This window comes from Andrographis paniculata, unplaced genomic scaffold, assembly GCF_009805555.1.
Source record: "Andrographis paniculata isolate CXL003 unplaced genomic scaffold, ASM980555v1 Contig58END, whole genome shotgun sequence".
Taxonomy (NCBI): Eukaryota; Viridiplantae; Streptophyta; class Magnoliopsida; order Lamiales; family Acanthaceae; genus Andrographis; species Andrographis paniculata.
Window position 1 is genome coordinate 208,935 of NW_026137593.1, and position 6,741 is coordinate 215,675.

Sequence of the window (6,741 nt, forward strand, 5' to 3'; positions counted from 1 at the left end):
AACCTATTAATAAAAGGGTTCTCTAGTCATCAGAGATGTTAATGGTGTCATCCCAGCCTGCCGAAACCATTTCAGGTTCTTCATCCAAGAGGTCATCCAAATCCAGGCGGTAGCGATCCCATTGGTCTTGCATGTCTTGAAGATTTTGTTCAGTCCGGGCCTTCATATCTTGCAGGGACTGGCTCTCTCGTTCGGCAAGGACACTCAGTCTGGAGAGTGTCGATCTTTGTGGTTGAAAATTGTTGTTCCAACTAAGGTCTGGGAGAATGGCAGTTACATGATGGTTTATCATGTCCAGATGGTGGTCAAGATCCGATATGCGTGTAAGTATGTCGGTATAGGGTTCGTAACTGGTGGATATACGTTCCATTAATCGAATAGTACGATGAATGGTTGTCCTGCCTCTTTCGGAGAACCTAAATTTGAAATCCAATTGTTTCAGAACCTGTACCATGTCTTCAGCATGGTGACCTATGGGATGTTTTCCTACTAAGAATGGTTGGAGAGCACTTTCCCAGTTGGAAAGAGGAACGCGAAGGCGAGGAGAAACCATGTTGAGTAAAGGAGAAACGATGATGACTTTTGAGGTTGGAGGTATGGAGTTTATATAGCTATGTTGGTTTCTAATCTAGGTAGTTTATTAATAGGCGATAAACATGGATCTATGTTTGTATGTTAAGACTTAGTATAAATCCAAGGAAGGTAGGATCTATGTTCTGTAAATAGGAATTATATACAAGTTAAGGCTGGAGCTATATACATGATATTTGGATTACATAGAAAAAAGAGCCCTTAAAGCAGTTTTGAGGTCGGTCCATTTTAGTTCTGATTTGATGGCCCGCCAACATTGATAAGCTTCTTGATGTTTCTGGACGAGTTTCATTTGTATAGCCGTCTGAAGTTGCTCACAAAGACTTGTTTGGTTAAGGCAATGTGGCTCAACTAGACGACTTCCTTCCTGAATGTTATCATCTAAAGATTCCAGTTGTTCTTGGAGGCGTCGAAGTTCTTCTTTCATGTGAGAGATTTCAGTAGCTAATATATGTCTTGCTTGTCGGAGCTCGTCCAGTCTGGCCCTGGCAATGTTAAGGTCCTGATCGACCTTCTTCAGATCTGCTTCAAGATTGGTGGGATCCATAGCCAATTGAGATGAAGTTGCCTCGGATGATGGGGGTCCGATTAGAGGGAGTTCGGCTTGAAGTTCGGTGATCCTGGCCATCATCCAATCAAGAACAGGGGAAGCTCCCGACTTCAAGGCGGGCTGAACCAATAGGGTTATTGCGACTTGAACTAGTGCCGAGAGGTCAGCTACTTCCAAGTCAGCAAAATCCAAGTCGGCGCAACGTTCTATAATGGTTCTGACGGAGGTCGGGAGGTTTATTCGAGCTAAAACATTCATCTCCTGGGTAGCCTAAGCCAGGAAAACGATAGTAAGTTAAGAAAACCTGGTGAATTCTTTGAGATATAAAATTTTACCTGATTTAGGGCGACCATAGCCTCAGAAGGGGCCATGAGTTGGAAAACTGTAGGGTTGATGTGGCGAATGGTCGGGCCAGCAACCAACTCATCCCCTGGTTGAAGGTGTTGGGCGGCTGCTAGTTCCATACCCTGAGCAAAGAACAAAAATATTTAGCACCATTGGAGGGAGGAAAAAATTAAAAATGGATAAGAGAATACTGACCTAACCCCGCGGGGCAAAATTGACGGAAGCTTCACCCGACTTTGAAGAAGAAATTTCCTCTATATCGTGAGGTGATAGGTCTGGTTGGATTGGTTCAGGGTCAGCAAGAGGAACCTCCTCGATTTGTTGAGCAACAGGGTCGGGCAATTCCACGACCTGATTAGGTTCAGGCAGTACCACATTTGCAATAGGTGCCTGGTCGGAATAGGTTCTAAATATTAGAAGTTCTGTAAAAGGGAAACATCGAAAAAGATCTGGCGCTCACTTGTTGTGGTTCCGCAATCTGATCGGGGAGAGCAACAAGTTGGTGGGCATCGCCACGGCCACATCAGATGCTGGAGGCAGTGGAAGAGGAATTTGCCTTCCCGTTGAGTCTTCCGGTCGGTGTGCCTACAGTAAAAAGTTTGGAGTTAATGGTTAAAATAGATATTCGTCTTTTCTGAGGAATATAAGAAACAATTTTACCTCTATTTGCCTGGGAGTTGGTTGTTCTGTGGTCGGGACCACAGTCAGTGGCTCTGTGGTCAGGAACACAGTCAGCTGCTCTGTGGTCGGGACTACAACTGGTTGTTCCGTGGTCGGGGCAGCAGTTGATTGGGATGAAGTTAAATTGATGGGAGATTGCGCTACGGGTGACTGATGGTCGGTCGGTTGATGGTCGGTCGGTTGAGAGATAGACGGAGCAGTGGTCGGTGGCAATGAATGACCTTCTGAAACAGAGGAATTGAAGTTAAAGAGGACCGCAAGGAAAAATGAAATAATGAAAGGAACAAGAATTACCAAATTGTTGCTTAAATACTTTGGCATCCCACTGGTGTCTATTGGCAGAGATGCCAAGTATTCTTCAATAGCCTGCCTATCAATGGCAGGAGTGGCCTTTTTCTTTTGCCTCTTCGCTCTAGACCCGCCTGCAACAGGTGCCTGCCTTTTTCTTCCTATGGCTGCTAGACGATGAGAGCCAAGGGCCAAGGCTGGAGGTGGAGCAAGTTTTCCGACCAGTTGGTCAGTTGAAAGGGCAAGCAAAGACCAGGTAGCTGACCACCAGGCAGGGAAAGTTTCAGTTGTTGAGGATTTCGGGCAGAAAGGTAAGTACGAATTGGAGGTGATATAGCTGGTGAGATGGGAGATATAGGTCGGGGATCACTAGTCCCTCTGGGCTTTGAAATATCAGGTGGGGACTGGCCAACGGTCCCGGTATGCCTTGGCAGCAGCCAAATTGTCTGGCCAAAAATTGGGGTTGATAATTGTAAGTATAAAATGACTTGCGGTTTTTCTTATCCGACCTCCTACTGGAAAAAAGAGATCGGGGTTTCATTGCAACGTCCCATGAAAAAGAGTAGGTCGGATGAGGGATAGGATCGGGACGAGTTAGAGGATGAGTTGGGTTAGGATAGAGAAAGAAAAGATCAGTCGAATACTGTATTAAAGCTGTGTATACATGGAAGCGGGAATTGTTGCGATCCTCAGTTAAAATTTGGGCTATTACAGGGTCGGATGATTTTAGACAAGAAGAATTAGGGGTTAGTCTGGCTAGGGCATAACCAATAGATCTATAAGGATTGGGAGAAATAGGGAGGCGACCAAAAAATACGAAAGGAAAGTACAGACGGAGCCACAGTTCTAGGACCCAAAATGGTCCCGAGGCTGCAGTGTTTGCCTTTTTAGTATCAGTTAGACGGAAACTCACTCGAGTTAAACCTTCAAAAAGGTTAGCTAAAAACAAGGTGCCCAATGAGCAAAAATGGCCACAGGCCAGTTGGATGGCTAAGTCAACTTGAGTAGAAAGAACAAGTTTAGAAGGGGAGATAATGATGTACCTATGACGAAAGAGGAAAGAAATTTAAACTTGAGTACCTAAACTTCGAAGATACAAAAGAAATTAAAAGGGAGAAGATATACCTGCAAAGCCAAAAGAGGAGGAAGGCTGTGTGTTCCAATTCGGAAATAGGGGTACCCTCCTTACCCTGATATTTGTTGACGAAGTTTGTCCATCCCCTTTCTCTTTCAGGAAGTTTAGCTAGGGCCCAACATTGATGGTTGGGAGAAGGTTCTTGACCTCCGAAAGAGACCAGAACAGGATCCTCGCCTATGATCGGAAGATGCGCAATAACTGCTACATCCATCAAGGTTGGTCCAATAGGACCTGAGGGGAGGAAGAAGGCACCTGCCTGAGAATGCCAAAAGGCTGTCATGGCCAGTAGGACTTTGTCATGAAGATAGAGAGATTGTGTTGAAAGGAGGATAGCTTTATCAATCCCCTGATTTTTCCATTGGTCCTCGAAATAGGGAAGAAGCCTTGCGTACCATATGCGATAGGCATCTTTCGGATCAGTAATGTGAGTCTTGATACTGTTTAGGAGGCGTTCTGGCTTGAACGCATCGTTGTTGACAATAATGGGAGAAACTTGCGCAATAACGGACCTCATGCGCTCAGCGTCTACAGTGGTAGTGCAGTAAGGGCGTATGGTAGGAGTAAGAACTTTCGAAGCCACAGAGGGCATTGAGGGATCGGGCCTATCGAAAGGAAGCGCAGGAACATACTGGTTAGCCATTTACGTGAAGGTGAAGGAGACGAAGAGGAAGTAAATATCAAGAGGGGAAGTTAGATAGAGAAACAGAAGGGGATTTTCAGAATTTTGAATGCGTGAGTTTGAGAAGATGAAGGTAGGGTTTAACATAAACCCTTTGATTTGACACGGCACAGTGTGATGATCACACTCTGTAACCCCAAAACATCACGTCTTCCGTAGTTCAAGGAGTGACGTTTCGGCGGGAGGAGGCAAGTTGTTGAGCAAAAAAAATGGTAAATAGGGTTTTTTGAGAATGGGCCTACCAAATTAGGTTAAGATTTATTCAAAAGTGTAGTGGGCTTTCGAAAGTCCAAATATAGCTGTAATGACTTGGTCGGGTCAGGCTTAAGGTCGGACAAAATAAGGTCAGGTAATGAAGCCAAACTTGGTCGGGACTTAATAAGGTCAGGCTCTGAAGTCGTACTTGGTCGGGACCTAATGAGGTCGGACATCGAAGTCGGACCTGGTCGGGATAAAATCCAAAGGTCGGGTGTGAAAAGGTCGGACACAAAATTGAGACGGTATGAAGTCGAAGGTCGGGTGCGATAAGCACGGGCGCTGAGGTCGAGTACAATCATGTCGAGTTCGATGATCGGGCACAGTTAGGTCTGCTATGGAGATAAGGCAGTATAAGATCGGGCCTAACAAGGTCGGGCAGTGAAATAGCTAATCTGCAGGCCAAGTGAGAAGGCAGTTCCTGGTAGAGTAAGGTAGTTTGAACTGGCGAGCGGTTTTCAAAGGTCGGACGTGGTAGGACGGTTGACACACGTGTCAATAGAAGAGAATTTTTGGGGTGGTTAACAACGGTTATGGTAACCGACAAGGCAGCGGTTCGAACCGCATCTGCAAGGGGTTATTTAAGGATTCCGTACTGTACAGAGAAGGCATCTTCAACTGACAAAAATTCAAGAGAATTGCTTTTGGGGATCACCACTTTATTTTTCAGTCTTTTATTTTATTTTTCCTATTTTTATTTTATGTATTCTACAGTGTTTAGAGATCCCTAATCTCAGGCACTCATCTATCAAATTCGTAGATATTTCTCTATTTTCGAATTTTACTTTTTATTGTTGAAAAATTGCATCAACGGATATATTGTAAATTGGAAAAGTATTTGTAATGTTAGATAAATAGTACAATTATTAAAAATATTTAGAGGTGTTTGACAATTACTTGTTAGTTGATAGTTGGTTCATTTAACCGGTTTAACTAGTTGTTACATATTAGCTACTTGTGCTAAAATATTTAGTAAAATAGTTGTTTGATATTAGTTGTTTATACATAATGACAATTAAGATAATTTTATATTTTATTGTTAAAATGATTATTTGTATTCTTTTGGTGTATAAAATTTTTAATTTTTATTATTAATTGTTGAAATTTATGAAAATTTTAGCAAAATATTGATTTTTTTTGTTTTGAAAAAAAAAATTAAGAAAATGAATGTATTTTATTAAAAAGATATGACTATTTCTTTTATTAGAAATAGTGTAAAATATAAGAGAACAAATTATTTGTATATGTATTTTTAATTAGATTAATAATTAATTATTTTTTCTTAAAATTATAATTTTAAATAAATTTATTTTAATATAGGCATCTTTAATGTAAAAATATATATAATATACCTTTATTTTAACACATTTATAAATTTTACAAATAAAATAATTTACATATAAAAAAATAATATATTTTTAATTACTAGAAGCTTATAAAACTAAATTATTTAAAGTCATAAAAAAAATAATTAATACATACTGTTATAAAAAATACTCCCTCCGTCCCACCAAAATTAAACTCTTTGATTAGGGACACGGTATTTAAGGTGACGATATTTTATTAGTTAATAATAATTAGTTATGATATTATTATATTATTTTTTTATAATTAATAATATTTATAGTTTTAAAGTAAATTTAATATATATGATTAAAAAAATTAAAATATATGTTTAAATATTTAAAAATTATATAGTAATTAAAAAATATATTTAATATAGATATCATTTTACAGAGAATATTAGGAGAGGTAGAAATAAAGGGTTTTAAGTGGTCCTATGTCATTTATGATTTTGTATGTTACGTATTTAAATATATTTTGATTTAATAATTTTTACCAAAAATAGAAAGGTATCAATTATTACAGATAAAAATAGAAATGTTATCAATTGTGATGTGACGGAAGGAGTATATTTTATGGTAATTGGTAAAAAGTATAAGTAAAAAACATTTTAGAAGATAGTAAAATTTATGTAATAATAATGAAAAAGTAATGAAAGTCTTATTGTAATATATTTGTTTATAGAAATAGGACTATCGTTTTAAGACAAACGAAAATGAAAAAGTGACTATTATTTTAGGACTGAAAAAATAAAACTTAAATGTTTTAAATATAGATCGAAATATAAATAAATTATGCATAAGTTAATCCATAAAAAATATGGCGTATTATCTCAAACAAAAAAATTATTTTATAATTTAATTATAGTAA